We start from the raw sequence: 20284 nt of genomic DNA, 5'->3' as shown, positions 1-20284 counted from the left end.
GACATAATTGCAAAGGTTTCAGGACTGCCAGCCACTGGACCTGTGTCGACTTTGAAAAAGGTGAGACTGTGAGACACCATAAAAATCTTCCAGGATGAAGGACAGAACCTGAATGTAAGAGGAAAGGGAGTTTTACCAGCAACCTTGGGAGAGCCATGGGCAGAATTGGTGAGAATCATCCTGAGCTACATCACTTGTGAGGGTAGGAAAGACGTGGTAAGACCACACCACCTTAAACTTTTAGCTGTGTTAAAACAAAAATGCGTTGTGAATTTGCCTGCGTTTTTTAATTCTTTATTACACAATGTTGCCCGAAGCATGAAGAAATCTCACCATGTAGAGTCAGTAGTAAGCCACCACGGGTTAATACAACTGATAGTTAGCTATAGTCTTGCTCAATAGCAGAGCAGTTGGGAAGAATTGATTTTCCCAATAGACGAAGGGCTGTCTTTGCTAGCCCCAAAATTAAAACATGTTGCCAATACATCAAACAGACCACTGAAATGAAGAAAATCCATTAGATTGGCATGGATTAGAGGAAGGATGGAAAATTCCCAAGGGAACACCAGTCAACTGGTGGAAATAAATGATTCAGGGGATGAGCAACCCCCACAATTTGAAGGAGAGGAGAACGAAAAAGAATTGGAGGAAAATGATGAGGGAGAACCATATGAAGAGACTGAGCAATCTGGTCAGGAGGAAGAGGAAACAGAGCAACGTGGTGGAAGTCCACTGCAAAACCCACTGCAAGAAGATGAATTGGCCCAGATTCTAGCCAATATGGGTGAATATGCTCAACCTCTTAGCCCACTAAACCTCCACACTGAAGAAGGACCGAAGGAGCACTTTGCTCATGACAAGAATGCATTCGAGGAACTGTACAATGAGGAAGAAGGACTGCAGGAGTACTCTGTTCATGATAAGAGTGCATTCGAAGAATTGTGTGATGAAGAAGAGGAAGAAGAGAATCACTCTACCCATGATGAAAGTGTATCTGGAGAGAAGAGTGACGAAGATGAAGAAGAGGAACAATATGTTCCTAGTCAGAATACACCAGAGGAATTCCACGAAGAAGAAGGGGTAGAAGAAGAAGCTATTCAGGAGACAACAGAACAAGCTAGGGTTTTTACCCCTGAACAACCCGATCAGTAGAACACTAAAGAAACACCCCAAGAAGAAACTCAGGAAATTGGTCAAGGTGAAGATACAACACTGGAGGTACAAAGCCCAGGCCCGAGTAAACGAATGGTTGTTCCTTCCAAGAAAATAGAGGAAATTAAAAGATTACAAAAGGAACAACAAAGATTGCTTAACATGATAGCACGACTCTGACAAAAAATAAGGGTTTTGAAAATGGGGAAGAAAGCAAAAAGGACCTCTGTGGTAAAACATGCAACCACCCTGGCGAAACCCCTTAAGAAAAAGATTAAGAGGACTCAAGTCCAGCCTGCCATTCAAAACCGAAAGGAACAACATCCAGCTGTTGCCCATGTTGAAATACAAATAGAGAACGTAGTGGCCTGTAATAAGGCAATCCAGACAGAGGCACTATCCTCTAAGGAAACTCGGACCATAAAATGTTGTGATAAGAAGACCCAAGTAGATATTCCGCCTACAACTATTATGTTGGAAAAGGATACAAGGATAGCAACTCTGTGAAAAGATTTGGCACAGGCCTAGCAAACAATAGAGAAACTCATAGAGCAGACTGTCCCTCAAGAAAAATATGAGAAATTGCAATAGGAGCTGAAAGACATTAATGCATCAGAAACTCAGGCCTTTGAAGGATGGCGAAAAGCAGAAGAAAGAGTCACAAAGGTAACTCATAGACTAGACGTAGTCATCAAACAAATGGATACCTTATGCTCTCTGTATACTGACGTGCTAGCATGTAGAGCACCTGCTAGGAACTATGCTTTGTTTTTAATGGAAAGATACTTACAATTGAAAATTAAAGTTGTTAAAGCAGGAGTTCCTATAGAAATAAAAACCATTGATGACTTCATAAACTGTTGTAAGCATTACAGGGTGAAGGTTTAGAGATTATTATGTGAATTCTATTTGCACTACCTTGTGTTAGATGGAGAAACAGAGCAGAATCCCAGCCCTTTTGTGGGTGATGTCCAACTGCAAGCATTCATTTCATTTGGTGTTAATCAAATAAAGTGGCTTAAAGCCTACAATGCCTTTCAAAGACAAGAGAATGGATTAGACTTATGGGTGAGAGCTGAACCTAGAGACCCACTGCAGTTATGGAATAAACATAGGAACCTAATGAGAACTCCGGGCGTGATTGAGGCATTGGGACCTATTCACATAGCAATCAATCAGCAAGGGATAGAATACTTCTTTACCATCAAAGACCTTGCCATTGCAGCTGCCAAATTCCGATATCAGACTTCTAATTTGAACATCCAAAACAGGGAACTGTTTAATTATGAGAACTTTAAGCTAGCTACTGACCGCTTGGGTCTCTATGGTGACCTTACTTTGAGAGAAGGCCCATCTTGGTTAGGCTATAGGTTCCGAAGTCCGGTCATTTGGTATCCTGCACCAGGATACCAAGCCTTATATGAAATGCTCGAGGGTCAGACAGGACATCTTTTTGAGCACCTAGCTAGGCATCATGGCTATAGACCACCTCATGAGATCCCTTCTCCAGCCTATTCCCTCGCTGCCTTGCATGTCAATTATAATGTTTTCATGAGGGCATGAAAAAGGGTAAGCAGGGGGGTGTGTTGAGCACTAGAGAAGGTATGTTATTATCATTTATTTTGTCATGTTTTCTTTAAAAGTCATAACCTCTTTACATTGTGAACTAAGTATATGATGAGAGATTATGATAAAATCTAGAAGATTTATGTGCAATGTAAGATGACTAATAATTACCCTTTTCTATGCAGAAAAAGGGGAAAAAAGAAAATTACCAATTTGAAGGAAACGACAAGACGCCATCAACTGTTGTCCCTTTGACAGGGAACCACATCCAAACAAGAAGATCCAGACTGGAGCATACAAACCAGGAAAAGGAAGAGGAGATACCAAATCGGCACAAGAGAATGACAAGATGACTAAGAGTTAACAGTATGGTGAATCCCTCAAGACCCTCTGATCCTGAGGGATCACTACCTTAACAATTCTCTGTATCATTGATATCTTCGCTCGGCTGTTATAAGAAGGGGAAACATTGCTAGCCCGAGAGGGAGGACTATTGTTGTTTTTATGAAATTCACTATTGTACTTGAAACTTTGATCATCGACTCTCTTTAAAAAGAGCGTTTTGATCTAACTCTATTTTGATGTTTAATATATAAATCCTGTTGTCATTCCATCTTTGATTCTGGAGTAATTATAAGTAGTGCATCCCTTGAGGCTAGGGGCCCGGCCCTGGTGGATCACTTGGTTCCTGTACCATTAATTCTTGATTTCAAGTCGTGTGTGGTTTTTTTTCTCTTATCTATTTTGCTCAGTAATTTGTTGTTCCTTATTTCATGTATTAGCTCTGTTATATTTTGATTCCCATTCAAATAGTAAGGTTATTCTCTGCACAGGAATGTTATGTTACTTGTTCTGAAGTTATATCGTATTATTGTTCCTTTGACAAACTAATATTATTATATAACATTGTTGTTCCTTAACAAATTGCCGTTACTGTTCGATTACAGAGTAACAGTGTTGTGTACTTATAAATCGGTATCACTGTCTATTTATCTACGGTTTACTTCCAAATGTGATTGTTGTTCATTGGAACTACTATTCCCTGTGATTGCAATTGTTGTTCCTTTACAACTGGGATTACTTATTGTTATGCTGAAACTCAGATTATTGTTCCCTTTAACAGACAAGTGTTGCGTGTAGCATTTGGTTTAGTTTGTTGTGTATTTACATTTGGTTTAAGTTGTTGTTCAATATTTCATAGCTTCCTTTAATTTGTTGTCCCATTTATGTTTGCTGTTTAAATCATTTCTGAGTGAAGATTGCAATTACTGTTCCATTTTTGTAGGTTAAAGCTTTGTTGTTCAATTGAGTTAAATAGATTAGTCGCTGTTCTATTTCCTTCCATTTGAATTATCATTGCTTTAGTGTGCACAAAGGATCTGAAACTGTAGTGAATACTGACAGTTGCTATTCAGTTCCCAGGTTGATGATCTTTTCCTTAATTTTCTTCTTAATTATGTCAGTTTACAAAGGGATGAGTTATTACTACTGCACCCTTGACTGATAAGTTGCTGTAGTGAATGATTTAGACCCTAGAGTGCTAAAAGTTTCTTTTTTGAAAATAGATTTTATTTCAAGCATTTGTTTACTCTTGTATTCAAAGGCACTATACTACTAGCATTACTCTGACAAATGACTACCTCAGACTGAGTACACTCTTTGAGATAACAAATCGTGCCTGGATTGACAATTAATGTAGGGTAAATAGAGGTGAAAAAAACCCTTTTTATTGCTTGACACAGATGAGGCTGAGGTGGAGGAGGACCTGGAAGAGGTTACGGATAGCTGATAAGTTACAATTGCGGGGGGGCAGGACATTATGCCCATGATTGTACGAATCCAATGCATCCATAATGTCTATATTGTACCTTTTTTGGTCATGAGATGGAGGATTGTCCCACATTGATAGCGAGGCTATACGACAAGGGAGCGCTTCAACCTCCCCCGACTCAGAACCTGTAGATGATGAGGTCTGAGCCATGTGAGGAATACCCTAACATGAACATTGTGCTCTAAAGTGGAATTACGACAGGAGATGATAAAGGCAAACGGCTTGAAGATAGTACATGGGTTTGCAAGGCTCCGAAGAAAGAACCAGAGTTTGATTTGGAGTGCGCTAAGGAAACCTTCAGGGAAGCTAGGAAGAGCTTCGCTGATGCCTCCACTTCAAGAATAAAAGATAGACTGAAGCCAGAAATGGACCCATCGATGCTCACGACGTTCCTAGAAACATGCACGAAGCTATTGCGCAATAGTAAGGCTGTAGAGGAATTGCAGGAACTCATTACAGATGTGTTGGGACCACACCAGGAGAACCACGCATAGTCCGTAAGGTTGGAAAGCATGCAACTAGGATGGGAAGAGAAATGAGGTTGACCGTGCAGATTGGAGAATATGAGATGAACCAAGTAATTATGGACCTAGGGTCGGATGCAAACGTTTTGTCAAAGCAGACATGGGAGTGCATGGGAAGGCCTACGCTACAATGGTGTCCTATCCAACTACGAATGGTGAACTAGCAAAAGATCATACCTATAGAAAGGTTACAGGAAATCACCATGGATATTGAAGGGGCAAGCACGCTAGCATACTTTGAAGTGATATAGATTGTTTATGACACCAATCCCTACCCCATGTTATTAGGAATCAATTGGGCCACTGACATGAACGGGGTGTTAAATCTTAAGAAGTGCAAGATGATTTTTGAGAAAAAGTCTTTGCGCGTAGTTGTACCTTTTGACCCTGTAGAAGGATCACGCTACATGGATCCAATGTACGACTATGAAAGCGACAACGACTTAGACTGCATCTACAAGATAACCATGCGAGAGAAATACTAGGTAAATCCCACCATAGATGGATGAGTCTCATGGGAGCACGAAAGCTCTTGTACATCAGATTCTAATGAGGAAATAGAGCATTGGAAAAACTGGTTGCACGTGGTGACCACACTGAACTGTAATATGATGATAAGATTGTTGCACTGCGTATCGACAGAAGTGAGGGATCTACCTACTTATGATGGGTTAAGTGAGGTAGATTCTTTCCTAAATAGATTTGAAAGAGAAGTACTGGAACAACAACGTTTCAAGGCTTTGAAATGGGTACTACACGCTACACCCACGAGGTGGTGGGGTACGCACCAAGGAAGCTTTGAGGACTGGCGCGAATGCAGGAGAATGATGCACATGCATTTTGGGAAGCCTCAAATGCGTCTAAAAGACAAGTATGACGGACAGGATGATCCATGCACGTACCTTGCTAGGTGGACAAAGGTCTATGGGGAAGAGCCACAACCTAAGTGGGTGCACCTATTCTGTCATACCCTAGATGTTATACCCATGAACTGGTATATAGAGACGGAGCTCCGCCATGGGATGAGTGAATGGGATATCTTATGTGAAGGGTTCCTGTTAACCTTCACGTTTGAGGATCATTGGTGGGACACTGTTGATGATGCACTACAAGCAGTAAAAGAAACTATCTTTAAGATACCCTAGGAGCCAATAGAATTGATTCAACCTGAATGGGCTACTCAGCTGAGCTATGCGTTGGAGTGTTATAATAAATACTAAAGAAGACGAAGAGGATTCACAAAAAGTTAACATTCTAGAAACTGAAGGCCATCGTGAGGTTCAAGGACCACTAATTAAAGACCCTGACATAACCACGTCGGTAAATACAAAGCAGGTAAACACTGGTACAAAAGCTGAACCTAAGTATGCAATTCTCGGCGACTACTAGGATGACGCGATGGTGGATAAGGTCACTGAGTTACTCCGTGTGTACTAGGACCTATTCCCGACCAAGATCATGGACTTAAAAGGAATCATCAAAGATTTAGGAATGATGCGGATCACATTAAAGCTCGACGCAAAGCCAGTTATGCAGAGGCCTTACCACTTGAATCCGAAATACAAGGAGAAGGTCTGCGTAGAACTAGACAAGATGCTCGCAACTGGAATCATTGAGTTGGTGGAAGAATCCGATTAGGTAAGACCTATGGTGGTGTAGGAAAAGAAGCAAAAGGGCGAGATAAGAACATGCGTGGATCTCAGAAAATTGAATGACACGTGTGTGCATGACCCATTCCCAACTCAGTTCACAGATGAAGTATTGGAGGTCGGTGGGCAGGAAGCATATTCTTTCACTGACAGATTCTTAGGGTACCACCAAATCAAAATCACGCCGGAAGATAGGAGTAATACAACCTTCGCTACTGAGTGGGCTGCGTTCAATACACTGTTATTCCATTTGGATTGAAGAACACGCCGGCCATCTTTTCATGCATAGTTTTTGTAGCATTCAATGAATATATCCACAAGTTCCTGGAGGTTTTTCTGGATGATTGGACTGTATTTGGATTGGTTAAGCACCATGTAGTGAGCTTACACTTGATGATAGATACCTGTCGAAGACACCAAATCGCGTTGAAACTTAAGAAGTGTATGTTCCACGTTCCTTTTGGGAACCTGCTGGGACATGTGGTTTGTAGATAGGGACTGATGGTAGACCTCGCGAAGATTGTGATGATTCTGAATTTGGAAGCACCGAAAAGTGTGAAACAACTGTGTGCTACCCTGGGACATACAAGGTACTACAAGAAGTTCATCAAAAGTTATGCCCACATCACCGTGCCAATGGAGAAGCTATTGAAAAAAGATGTCACATTCTGCTGGAATGATGACTGCAAGAAAATCCTGGATGTACTAAAAGAAAAAATGGCCTCTGTGCCGATCCTAGTCTTCCTAAAATGGGACGAGGAGTTTCATGTCCATGTTGACACATTGTGTATAGCGCTAGGAGCGGTACTAACACAGGAGGGTGGAGAGGGCTTGGATCACCCTATTGCGTTCGCGAGTCATAGGTTGTCTAAAGCAGAAAAGAACTATTCCACAACTGAATGCAAGGGATTGGCTATGGTGTACGCGCTTCAAAAATATCAGCACTATTTGCTAGGGGGACACTTCAATATGTATATAGATCATTCCACGCTGAAATACTTAGTCAATAAGCCTATGTTGGGGGGGCGCATATGCAGGTGGCTTTTATTGTTCCAAGAATATGATTTTGATGTTGTTGTGAAGCCTGGGCACCTAAACGCGGGACTGGATCACCCATCACGCAGTGAGATAGGAGAGGAACCTACTAATCTGGAGGAAGGATTACATGACGCACAACTCTTTGCTATGTGCATAGCGGATGGACACTTTGAAGACATAATCCACTTTCTCATGATTGGAACTGTGCCGAAAGAGTACTCCGTCTAGTAGAAGAAGAAACTGGTGGTGCGTGTGACAAATTTTTCTGTCATCGCGGGGCACCTATATAAAATGGGCAATGATGAGACACTATGAATGTATGTACCTGAATTTGAATGAAGTCATATCCTCACAGACACGCATGGGGGCACTGTGGGATGAAATTATGCAGGGCGAGCAATTGCGCAAAAGATTTTCCGCGCATGCTTGTGGTGGCCAACCCTTCATCAGGATTCAAAAGAAGATTGCAAGGCCTATGATGTATGTCAAAGAATAGGTAAACCATTGCGGAGGGACGAGATGCCTTTGAATCCGCAAATGACGCTGCAGCCCTTTGAAAAGTGGGCAATCAACTTTGTAGGACCTATCAAACCTCAAGGAAAGATAGGTGCGAGATACATTATCACTGCAACAGAGTACCTGACTCATTGGGAAGAAGCGCAGCTGGTAAAAGATTTCACAGCTGCCACAACTGCGAAGTTTCTGTTTGAACACGTATTAACATGATTTAGATGTCCGAAGATCTTGATGAGAAATCATGGTACACATTTCTTGAATGAAACAATCAGCACGCTAACAGAAGAGTTTAAGGTGTATCATCAAAAAAGCACATCATATCACCCACAAGCCGATGGGACAGTAGAAGCATTTAACAAAATATTGGAGACTGCGCTGACCAAAGTATGCAATGCACAGCGAAGTGATTGGGACCTATGCATACCTATAGTATTATGGGCTTATAGGACAACCTACAAGAAACTAACGGGACAGACACCTTTCCGGTTGGTCTATGGAGTGGAAGTTGTAATGCCAATGGAATATATTGTGCCTAGTATGCACATAGCAGTGCTCATAGGTATGACAGATCGCGGAACCTTGGAGGAGAGGCTCACACAGTTGGAGGAACTTGAAGAGGAATGGTTTTTGGTTGGATTCCATTAGCAGGTACAAAAGCAACACGAAAAGGCCTGGCACGATCGACATATTAAGTTGCGCACCTTCAAGGTAAATGATCTGATGTTACTATATGACAGTAAGTTTGATAGATTCTCGGGAAAATTCAGAATGCATTTGCTAGGATTGTATGTTGTTAAGGAGGTCACAGACGGAGGTGCGGTGCAACTAGCAAAGCTAAATGGAGAACCTTTCCCTGACAAAGTGAATGGCATTCGATTGAAGCCATACACAGGTGGCCCGACTATCTAACAAGCTGACAGAAGCATAGTCTTCGCACTCCAGGTATCTAAAAGAAGGCGCGGGACTATAAGCAAATGCAAGGGACGCAGGAACAGATACAAGGGAGCAGTTCCGACACTGCAGTCTTGGAACAATTCATACAAGAGATGCAGCAGACAGCCGCTCAGTGCATTGTTGACCTTACAGCAGTCCGAGCAGAGTTGGGAGGTCTCCGCGTGAAGATCTCCGCATCGACAGAGTGACTCGAGGGTGAGTCATGATGTATGTGTTGGGGGCCTGTTGGGCATGCGATCCCCCCCAAGGCATGTTTTGAAGCTTAAAGCCCAAGTTTTGACTAAGTTTGATGTAAAGACTCAGCAATTTGTGGGTGTGGAGCATGAAGATGGTAAATGAGTTAGAGGGTTGTCTGCCCTCATTTTTGTAATGTAATGTTGGCTTGAGAGATCTACCCATGGTCCACAGACCATGGGATTGTATAAATAGAGTGAGGCTCTAAGTGTAAGGATACATCTAAGGAAATCAATCCATGAAGCATTGAGTCAAAGTGTAGAGTCATGTCTTTGGGTTGTAGAGTAGGAGAAGGCTCTGCAGTTGAGTGTGTAGAGGCCTAGTAGTCTGCAGCTAAGTGTGCGAACCCCTGCAGCTGAGTGCGCAAGCCAGGATGAGTTTGTAACCATTAGAAGCATTAATAAAGAGAAGTTTCACCATATTTCTTTGTATCTTTTCCCGTTTTAATCATTGAAGTATATTGGGTATGAATTGCAAGTTTATTGTTTATTTACTGCACAAATTTATATGAATGTGTTGAGTAAGTGAATATAATATAAGGTATCTATTTATGCGAAGATAACTAACTGTTATAATAAGATAGGTAATATCCAAAAGGTGACTTGGGGAAATAGCACAGATCGTTGCTCTAGCAGTGCAAAAGCCCCACAACCCCTAGTTAGGGCTGCATGAAGACAAATATAACCAGGCCACAAAGGCCTCGCGGGCCAAGGAAGGGCGCGAAGTAATCTATGTGAAAGTATTTATAGTTGGACTAAATCAACCCCTCAGGCATCTCAAGGGTGCAAAAACCTGGGTCCAACATCCCCCCATATTGCTTTAGGTGAGACCTCAGTCCGTGCTACATTGACTGTTGCCGAAAGGGCCAGTAGTACAGGGACTTGTTTGGCTAATTAACTCCGAACCTGGGTCAGGCCCCAACAAGTCAACACACACATTCCAAGACAAGTCAAGATAGTTGTTTCGATTGGGGCTGAGGGTTATATTGATGCGCAAGTAGTACAGTCATCAGAGTCTTGGTTTCATATCTGGTGTTGCTCCGTAGCCAGGAGGCCTGGACAGTACCCCAACAAAGTCACATAGGAACACAAGCATGGCTCCGCTGCCAGTGAGCCTGGTCAGTACCTCGACGGAGTTACTTGTATCACCTCTCTGTGCAAGAAGTCTTTCTCTTCTTTCCCCTGATTCATTTTCATTTTTTTCAAACTTTTTTCACTTTTTCATTTTTTTTTCATTTTCATCTTTGTAATTGTGCATAACACTTATTTGTTTCATAGGAGGAAGAGGGATCCTGACTTATTGAGAGCAGAAGAGGTTGTTCCTACAGAGAAGGAGTTTATTATACCTCTGACGTGCCTGCTAAGGTTTTTCCCCTCACCTTACTCTACTTGACTAAGCTAACAAGGCTTAACCCAAAAACAATGGACTAGAGTAGGTGACACTAGTTAGCATGCAAGCATTGTGTTTTCACCAAGGTTCACTTTGAATAGTACATATTTTCCATCGATGTATCATGGACTGAAAGTAAAAAGTTCTTTATACAGAGGGAGGGTGATAGATAACCAAGTAGCGATAGCAGCACATGACCTCTTGTACTTTACCCACCTTTCTTCAAGAATCATACATGGTTTCATGCGAAACTATCCTACGAAATGAAACAAGTGAACTAACAAACAACAAAGCAAATCAAGAGCAAAAGCAAAAGTGAAAGCAAAGTAAGTCAACAAACAAGCAAGAAGACAAACAAACAAACAATGCAAGTGAGCAAACAAGCATGCAAGCAGAGAACTAAAAATAAAACACTACTCCTACTCCTAAGATAACATTGCATGGGTCATCTCACGTGAAGTGATACTTCCAATGCAGCCACCATCACATTGGTTGACCCATGTTGGTGAAGGCAAGGTTCGTGAACAAGACAGATGTTTGAACCAACAAACATGAAAGATTTAATAGTGAAGACAAACACACTCCGAGCTTACAAGTGACCACATAACAAAGATGAGTGATAGTGCATGACATGCATTCTGTGGTGCTACCATGATGTTGTGCTACATTGTGAGCAGATGTTGAGTGTATGGATTCTCTTGACTGTGACATGCAAGCGAACGTGAGAAAGGTAGACCACTTGTGTTGTGCATGTGTGCTTGTTGTGTAAGATTCCTCCAATGCATGAGCGATGTGATTGTGTAGTTCGAGTGGAGGAAGAGAAATTTGGGTGTTTGGTTGATCTTTAGTGCAAAGCAGAGAGTGATGAGGAGCCTTGAGTGTTTCAAAAATTTCCTGACCGGAAGTGATACCAACCTCAGGACAACAAGGGCTTGACATAACCATCAGCTTGGGCTGAAGTGCCTTGATAGTCTGGGGGGTTTCGACCTCATGTACAGATAGATCATCGTATACTAATGTCTTGGATAGATTAACAACAGTTGAATCAACATCATGATTGAATGAGGAAGTGGATAGATCATGATAACCATGATAAAAAAATTCAGGATTTTTGTCGGCACTATAATCACAGACTGACATCCTAGGTGTCATGTGAATGATCAGAAGTAGAAGCATCTAGAAATGAGTTTTCATAGGGAAAATCAGCAGTGGCAGAATCACAAGGGATGTCAGGATGAAGTGGATGAGGCATGGCTAGAAGGGAGTCACCCTTCACTGTAGGCTCTTATTTAGATTACTGCACACACTCATCATGAATGATGGTGCAGGTTGGTTTCATAACAACAGCTCCATCGACAGATTGATCCTCATTCATAGCAGGTGGGGAGTCCAGAATGGAAGGACAGAAGACAATACAATCTGGAGGATCAACAGAACGTGAGGATGGAGGTCTAGGGAACGAGTCCATGTGACAACCAGCAGGCTTGCAAGCCAAATTTGTGCAAATATCAAGAGCAGGTGGGGTGGGAGGATGTGACAGTTCAACCGAGGTGTGTGTATGATCTCCCACATCACTCTGCAGTGGTGGAGCTATTTGATGAGGTGAAGGTGGACAGTCACTTGTGATAGCAACTATGCCTACTTGTGATTGCGCAACTCCATCACTGAAGTGTGTTGAGCAGGGTTCAGATATGTGAAGAAGATACTCAAATCTTCCATCAAGAAATTCCCAATCAATATCATCTTCCAAGAATCGATATGCAAGATTACAAAAGCATGTGTAAAACTGTTCAACGGATTCATCAGGTGCTTTTCATAATTTCAGAATTTCTTTGTTGAGTGCTTGATGGTCGAAGTGATTGAAAGCACGGTCTATCTCTGCAACTAGATGAGCAAGAGAATGAATGGATTTTTTGGGCAGCGTGGCACACTAGTGCATTGGGTGCCCTCGAAGCGTGTAGATGAACAACGTGCAACTCATGTATTCTTCAAAGAATCCATGTCTTTCACATGAGCCTACAACGCCAACTGTGTGCCTTACCAAGGCTATGTAGCCTCCACCATCAAATGTTTTATGAGACAAGTTATCCGAGAGCCTTTTCGGGATGATGAAACTGTTTCCATAAGACATTCATTCTGGAAGAGAAACTTGGTAGTTAGTCATGATAGATGTGTAGATATTCGAATAGATGTGAGGACTCAGCTTGTCATCTGAGCCTCCTTCTAGCGCCAAAATGTTGACGGTGTTGGACCTGCCAACATGTAAGGGGATCTTCCCGGTAAGAAGTACCAATTAGACCTCACACCGTTTGGTGTAGGAGTCCCAACAGTGGGTCGTATAGAAATGCCTTGACCGTAATGTCACACAAAGACAAGTAATATAACTCTATTAGTAGCAAAGGTGTGACCACTTAAGTGAGTCAAGGAAGGTGAATGAGAGGTTCTAACACATGGTGGGTGAGATGAGTGCACCCCATAGCAACCTGTAGCAGTACTCAACTGAGAAGGGAACACACGAGCGAAGATGCATCACAAGTTGGAAAGCATATCAATCGACAATCCAAAGTGATGGTTAAACCAACAACACATCTACAACAAGATTCATATAATCATATACGAAGTAGTTCATACACAAATACGTAAGTTAAACAACATATATCGCTAAGCAACAGGAGCAGTCCAACTACAATAAGAACATATGCATGAAAATGTGTTGGCTCTTATTATATAAATAATTGTCAGTCCCAATCATACAATACATCCATTTAAACCTGCTAGCCCCAACAGTGAAGTGTTACAGCCACATCTGCCTGATCCTCCAAAGAGATGAACTAGCTCCGTGCAGTGGAGAAGTTAAGGCACGTTACAATACTGTCCAAGCTTTCTCCAAGATAGTCTCATTAGAATCTTGGTTGACCAAAAGCCCTTACAATGAGTTATGAGGGACTATTTATAGCAAAGGGTGGGGTGACCCTTGGCATTTCCCTTTGTGACAGTTCAAATACCCTCATGACTCCCCACCTACTCTATGACTATTGCATCCAACTATTGACACTTGACTTACACTTGACATGACTCAACATTACAATGCACATGTACTCATGTGAGACAAAATGGCTTGAGCAAGCTATGCAAGACATCACTAGCACTTGGTCCATTGTGATGAGACCAACTCTTTGACATGCTTGTGATGGTGAAGGTGGTGAGCTGATGCCAAGCTTGGTCGTCCCTGATGGTGTGCATGTACCCCATGGTGACATCTTGTTGAAGCAAACTCTTGCCTCTGTTGTATCCAGTGCATTGGCTCAGTTCCTTCATCCAACTCATCTACTAACATGCACATGGTCTTCTTGGGTAAGGCTGAACCGACATACACTGATGCATAGTGTCCATGCTAATCTTCAAGTGTATGTTGGTGGTCATGCGCATCAACTTTCTGAAGTACATGTTCAGCTCCAGTTGGACTTGCTTCATGTCTTCACCTTGGTGAGTGTACTAAATGGGTTGGATTGCATGCATGCACACAATGACATGCATGATGCAGAATCCCTTGCATGTGATTAACAACATTTCTCACCATGTCTGCTCCGTGCCAGTTGCTGGGATGGAGCTTTAACTTGTACAAGCGCAGCTTCATTAGTGAGTGCATGTTGTGCCCACTGTTGTTCCTGTTCCTTCTACAACTCATTCGTCTGTCTATGTAGCTTCATGTTCTTCCTTGAGTTGATGCTTCAACACATGCAACTCCTTCTTTGTTCCATTTTCTATCTTCGCGTGATATTCATGTCGTTCCGTCACCTCATAGCTTGAATCTCCCAAGTTACTTTTATCATCAGTGGATCTGCTTGATCTTGCAACTTTGTTCTACCTTTGTGTTGTCAACAACCTTCCTCTTGCATTCATTGCATTCGCTACATTTAGTATGCTACCTTCAGCTGCTATTCATGATGCTTCTCGCTATGATATCTTGATGTTCTTGTCTACGAACAACTTGATGTCTTTGTGAGTAGGCAAACTCATAGACATTTGATCGACTACATCTCCAGGTGTGCTTTGAGCGGTGTCTTTGAATTTTCCCCTTTGGAAACCATTGCACCTACACTGCTGAAAGGCAGATGAACACCTGCAATACCTGGAGACATGGCAATACTCATGGCAAGAAATCTGTCAGTCGAAAACCAAAATGAACTTGAGAAATGACTTGCAACATACCTATGTGTCTGATCATGAAGGTTGTGCAATTTTGTCCGAGAGGTCGGGAGACTAACTTCCATGATTGTGCAATACATAATTTGGGCTGTTGGGAGACTAACTGATTGCTGGAACTATGCAATGCATAGTCTAGTATGGCTGTTGACTACTAGAATTGCATAATGCACAATCTCAACTGGAAATGGTTGCAGGCTCAGTGAATGCATTGTGCAATTTTCTGGGCCAATAGTCACTGTCCCTCAAAAATGTGCAAAACAGTCCTAGGGACAGTCACTGGGAAGAGATGCACATTTCCTGAGAGGAAGACAGAGCCTTCCCTCTCAGGATTGCGCAATTTTGTCTTGGCGAGGCTCTTGGTGAGGTAGAGTCCGGGCCAAGGCTGCCCAGACTCACCGATGGGCCACTGAAAGTAAATGTGAGTGCGAATGCATGGACATATTGATTGTAAGCATAAGTGAATGATAATGCATGAAAACTGTGAATGACCAATTCAAAAAATGAAACAACATGCATGTGGGTGAGGCGAGTCACCGAATCAGTGATTGTTCGTGAAAAATAGTTTCATGCATGCGACGGTAGTGAGATAGCAACAAAAATTGAAACAATGCTATGAAAATCTAATATTCATGTAAACAACAGCAAGTGCTCACTGAAATCAAGCAAACAATATTCACACAAGCGAAAACACAAAAAGCGACAGAAATGCAACACAAGGAATGGGAAGCGAGCTTACCCCAAAACAACCGAGTTGAATGTGCCGAAAACTCCTCAATGTGATGTGGGATATTAGATCTACAAGGTTGATGTGAGGAATGAAGTCTGCAGCATCCGGTTGATGAGTTTTGATAACATCGAGGTTGTGACACATATGCCACAAATCTAGGGAAAGCGACACTTGGTGGGAGGTTTCTGAAATGATCCTTGCATGTAACCCCCAACTGCTAGAAAAAGATCCCTGAAACAAGGGATGCCTTTGCATGCTATGTTGGGAGAAGCAGTCCATGCATGCAAGTCAGTTTTTCTCGGTCCCGGAGGCAACCGATCAACTCAGCTACACATGCAAGAGACTACTCAACTGCTGGGAGAAAATGTGCATTTCTAATTGGGAGCTGGGCTGGCTGCCCAGGAGATTTGCATAGTTTTTGGGCGGAGCAACTGACTCCTATCTAGATTTGCCCAAATTCTAGGTTGATTAGCCCTACTAGGGAAAACTGCACAATTCCCACTGGGAGTGTTGACTGGAAAAATTGTGCAATCTTGGATCCCAACAGGCTTCCAGATAGGATTACACAATTTCTAGAGGGAAGGCTAGTTTCCCTCCAAAACTGTGCAATTTTCTTGGGGAAGCTGCTCAACCTGTAGTTGGACCAAGTCTGGGTGAACAGCCTATGAGGGGAATGCATCAAGCTATGATTGACAGGCTGCCTTTGTGCAAGCAAAACAATGAAACTTGTGAACCTGATGAAGCAAGGCAAGTTGCTGTGAAGGTTGGAAGGGAGGCTCCAAAATGAAGCTAAGGAAAAATTTTGGAGGGTGGTTGTAGCCGCTATAGTAGTATCCTAGTTTGGACATAGGTGTATGACATGGATGATGATTTAGGATTGAGACACATAGATCCATGGATTATCATGGTTATGTGGAACATATGGTTAATTATGATTTATGGATGATATATGATTTGTATGATTATATATGCATAATATTGTACTAAGAAAGATGTGGCAGGGGACCTGGTTATTTGTAGAAAATGATGTTCAAATTATAAATGACTATGGAGCTCATGATACATGATTTGTATGATTATATATGCTTAATATTGTATTGAGAAAGATGTGGCAGGGGACATAGTTATTTGCAAAAAAAGATGCTCAAATTATAAATGACTGTGGAAGTCATGATACATAATTTTTATGATTATATATGCTTAATCTTGTATTGAGCAGGATGTGACAAGGGATGTGGTTATTTTCAAACAAGGATGTTCAAATTATAAATGACTGCGGAAGTCATTTCCCCATAACCAAAATGATTGTGGAAGTCATGCACAATCTTTGGTAAAATGTGAATAAGTTAATTATGAAATTCAATTGATTCCTTTGATCTATGAGATTGTGATGTGTGCAGGTCTTGGAACAAGGCCTTACCAATGAACCATCAGATGATTATTAGCTCACAATCAGTACCTTAAGGTGAAGCATGGAGTTTTAAAGAAAAGTAGATGACAAGCCATGCAAATTAGGGCGCAAAGTCCTAAATCCATGAAAGATAAAGACGTGGAGTCTTGGATCTATAATAAAATGTTTAGGGCGCGGAGTCCTGAATATTTAAAAAGATCAAGGTGTGGAATCTTGGATCTTTAGAGTAGATCAGGGCGTGGAGTCCTCAATCTACTAAGGCATGGAGATGTATGCAATAGGGATGTGGAATCCCTATTCTCTGGAAGAAAAATACCACTCATGGGCAGCTCAGGGATGAATTTCCTTAATAAAATCCCATTTCTGACAATTATGGAGTGACTTTCTAAAAATAGAAAGTCATGTCTAGCATCTCAAGTATGACTTTCCAAAAATAGTAAATCACCTTCAATCAATGGGTAATCAAGTAAAGTTGAAGGAAAATCACTTAAATTATCATTAATCAATCCTAATAGTTCAATCTCGACTTAATCCTCAATATTATTAATAATATTAATATTATTATTATCTTTTATGAGACTATGATATTATTATTAAAAAGGAATTACAAGTCACCTTCATCTCCTCTCTCCTTGATGACTCTCATGGCTCTATGTAAATATCTCTCTCTTTTAATAATACATTACACTCTCTTTTATGCACTCATCAAAGAATGGCATATTCCTCTTACACTCATTAAATACATGTCATAAAATATTCCTCTTACACTCTCTTTAATGCATAAGTTACACTCTCCTTAACTAAGGCATGCATACCTCTCCTTAATGGCATGAGTTACACTCCTCTAAATGGAATACAAGGCATGCATATTACTCCTCCTTTATGACAAGAATTTGTTGCTCCTCCTATATATATGTCTCATGTATTCTCACTTGGGAGGGGGGTGCATTGTAATACCAAGAGTTGGAGAGACTTGAAGAGGATTGTGAGAGGGAGAGTAGCCAAATGTTGTTGAAATGAATATGAAATTCCTAAACTAAATTACTAAGTAGTTCTACCTGGTGGAGTTGTCCATGAGTGGTATTGAGAGGAAGTGAAATTTATCTTCCTTAGTTTGCCTTGTATATCTCTCTACTACTATATTTTGGTACTACTTGTGAGCTTATATAGCTTGGGGGTTCCAGGGGGAGAAGTTCTTCCTGGATATGGTTGGGAGGAAAACCAGATGGTTCACAATGAGTTGGTAAGGATATTGGAGCCGAAGCATAATCTCATTGGAGCTGGAGCATATTCCCATCTTTTTGGAATTGTATAAATACAATGGCAGGTATGTTCATAAGCATTCATGAATTTTTGTTTATTATTAATTTAAAAGTGTTGTAGAACTTTAAAACTCATTGGAAATTGCTACTTGTGAATGTTTATGAGATATTTACAAAGTTGGTTATGAGCTAACCAATAATGAATGGAAGCTGTAGTTTAGAATGTACATGCAGGGGGATTAAAATAATAATGTGTTTCCGAAATTTTAAGTTCTTTTTATAATGATTTTTTGTCCATAACAGGTTGCCATGAGTTGACTAAAATGCCATATTATCATAAATTTGAGTTTTTTTCTCCATGTACAACTGTAGATGAAGTTTTCACACTAAGTGTTTGACAAAAGTGATAAATGAGATAGTAGGAATGTCTTTTGTTGTTGTTGTTTTAATAAATCACATCTCTGGAAATTTCTATTGTGTTTCTGCTCAATATCAGGGGGTATTTTTGCCTTTTCCTTTTGACAATTTAACCCCCCATTTGATTTCAAAAAAGTAATTTGCAGAACCCAGATCGAAAATCTCAACGCTTTAATAGATTGTTGTTGTCAATTATATGCGTTTGTTTTCGAGTTTTTGATGAAAAACTAAGATTGTTTAGTCCCAGTTTTAGGATGCCAACATTTGAAGTTTCAATTTCTGATTATTTTGAGTTTAATAGGTTGAAGAAGAATCTCAAATTCATTGTTGCCAAGTGTTTGGCAAAATGTCTCAATGGTTGTAGATTACATGCTTGTAAAGCGTTTGTCAAAATGCCTCAATGGTTGGAGATTTCATGTTTTCAAAGTGTTTGTCAAAAGGAATGAATGGCTATAGTTTTTTTGCATATAAATTGTTAGAGTAAAAGTACTACTTACTGTAGTTTTTATGTACTAGAAATTTATGAATAGATTATTTGATGGATGTAGCTTCCTATGTCTACAAGTTTTTGGTATAAACGTGAAAATTAATTTAATAATTTGTTGAAGGATGAATAGAGAATAGGATTTTTGTTACTTTTATTATCTAAATATTTCCTAAAAAAAGGGGGTTGTTGGAAACAATTTTACAGTGACTTTCTGTAGGATTTTGTGCAAGTGAGCATAATATGTTTTGTCTAAGCTACATGTGTTCATGGGTGCATTCTTGTGCTTCAAATACTATAGAAAACAACTACTTGTGCCCAATTTATGCAGTTTGATTGTTTTACATGGCACTTTTTGAAGAATAACATGCTTCTGAATTAGTAACAGTAGTTGCTTTAGTTGCAAGATTCGCTATATAATTCTCATGATTGTAGCATTGCCTTAATAATTGGGATTGAGAATTTTTAATTCATGAATTTGGAAATGTTGTTGGGTCAATATATTTTTTTATTCCATTTCATAAACTTATCTCTTAGATTTATTGATGAAGATAGAGATATTCTTCCCTCAGTTACCTTGCTATAGGTAGGTTAATACTCATACACTTATATGTGATTTTTGTAAAATAAGTATAATACTTTTGTGGTTATGATATCAAAAGTCAATAAATGAAGCTTATTTAGCATAATCTAGGAAATCAAATAGGTTGATCTAGATTAATGTTCACACATGGAATTATGGTAGAATTTATTTCCACTCTTACATAGAGCTCATGTATAATTATGAAAAGAGCACATGCTATCATCTTTTAAACTTGAGAGGAAATGTGTTTTGGAATTGGTCTTAAGGGAAAGTTATCCCTGACTTCTTATGTGATATTCTTATATTGAAATAGATGAAGGAACTTGATCTTCATGATA

This window comes from Pinus tabuliformis, chromosome 9 (genome assembly GCF_031772625.1).
Source record: "Pinus tabuliformis cultivar Carrire ecotype Pingquan chromosome 9, CPIR1, whole genome shotgun sequence".
Classification (NCBI taxonomy): Eukaryota; Viridiplantae; Streptophyta; class Pinopsida; order Pinales; family Pinaceae; genus Pinus; species Pinus tabuliformis.
This window is presented reverse-complemented; position numbering follows the sequence as displayed.